The sequence below is a fragment of the Streptopelia decaocto genome (assembly GCF_964273445.1).
Source record: "Streptopelia decaocto genome assembly, contig: HAP1_SCAFFOLD_1717, whole genome shotgun sequence".
NCBI classification, from domain to species: Eukaryota; Metazoa; Chordata; class Aves; order Columbiformes; family Columbidae; genus Streptopelia; species Streptopelia decaocto.
The window spans coordinates 1-1,673 of NW_028115431.1; positions in this window are offsets into that span (position 1 = coordinate 1).

Genomic DNA, 1,673 nt, shown 5'->3' on the forward strand with positions numbered 1-1,673 from the left:
TGAATCCCCCCCCATCCCCATTTATCACCCTGGGGGGGGGTGTTAATCAATTAATTACACTCCCCCCCCCCCATCTATGACCCCCCCCCACCAGTGGGGGGTTGTTAATTAACCCCCCCCCTAATTAACGCCCCTAATTGCTCCGCAGGCTGTTCGGCCCCCGCCGGCCCGAGGGGGGGGGGTTCCCGCCCCCCCCTCCCCCCCAGAGCCGCCGCCCCCCCCTCCCCCCCCCGCTCCCCCCTCCCCCTTCCTGCCCTTCCCCCCGCCCCTCCCCCCTCCCCCGGCCGCTTCCCCCCCCCGGCCCCCCCCTCCCCCTCCCCCTCCCCGCGCCGCCGCCCCCCCCCCCGCGAGGACGACGCCGCCCCTCCCCCCACCCCCCCCCTCCTCCCCGCCCCCCCCCGCCCAATTCAACCCGGGGGGGGGGGGGGGCGGCGACCCCTATTTCTCCCCCGCCCCTCCCCCGCCCGAGCGCGGATTTTCCGCCTCCCCCCCCCCCCCCCCCCCCCCCGAGTGACCCCGCCCCCCGCGGGGGGGCTCCCCGCCCCCCCCGAGCTGACCCCCGAGTCGGTGCCGTTCGCCCCCACCCAGTCTGGGACTCGCGCATCGAGGCGCTGCTGCGGGGGGGGGCGGGGGGGGCGCGCGCCCCTTCTCCTTCCTGCCCCCCCCGACGACGACGACGCCGCCCGCCCCCCCCCCCCGCCCCCCCACCCCCCCGCCCCCCTCGGAACGCCACGACCCCCGCCCCCCCCGAGCGCCTCCCCCGCCCCCCTCCCCAAAACGCCGCCCCCCCCTCCTCCCCCCCGCCCCCCCCCGCCCAAAAGCACGGGGAGGGGGGGCCGCCCCCTCCCCCGCCGCCGCCCGGCGGGGGGGGGGGAGGGGGGGCGGGGGGGGGCAGCGAGGGACCCCCCCAGTCGCCAAAGGCCAATGGGCAGGACAGGGTAAGGGGGGGGGGGGCGGTTTAGGGGGTCCAGGGGGGTTTGGGGGGTGGGGGGGGCAGTTTAATGGGGGTCCTGGGGGGGGTTTGGGGGGGTCCAGGGAGATATTGGGGGGGTGGGGGGGGCAGTTTTAGGGGGTTTGGGGGTCCTGGGGGGGTTTGGGGGTCCAGGGAGATATTGGGGGGTGGGGGGGGGCAGTTTTTAGGGGGGTCTGGGGGGTTTGGGGTGTGGGGCAGTTTTAGGGGGGTCTGGGGGGGTGGGGGGGGCAGTTTAGGGGGTCCTGGGGGTTTTGGGGGTCTTGGGGGGGGGGGGTTGGGGGCATTCGGGGGGGGGTGGAAGGGATGGGTGGGGGTTGGGGTCACTTTAGGGGGTGCCCCCCCCCCCCATAATGTGCCCCCCCCCCCATAATGTGCCCCCCCCCCCCCCCCCGCCCAGGTCCTCCTCAGGGGAGGACATGGAGATCTCGGAAGACGACGGCGACCCCCCCCCACCCCCCCCCCGCTCCCCCCACCCCCCCCACGCCCACCCCCCCCTCCCCCCCCCTCCCCCTTCGCGCGCCCCCCGGAGCCCCCCCCCCCCTCCCCCCTCCTACCCCGCTCCCCCCCCCCTCATGGCCGTGCCGCTGCCCCCCCCCCGCCCCCCTCACACCCCCCCCGCCCTCTACGAGCTCCTGGGGCGCCTCGGGGGGGGGGGCAACACCCGCTGGGGGGGGCGGGGGGGGCCCCCCCCCCATTCCAG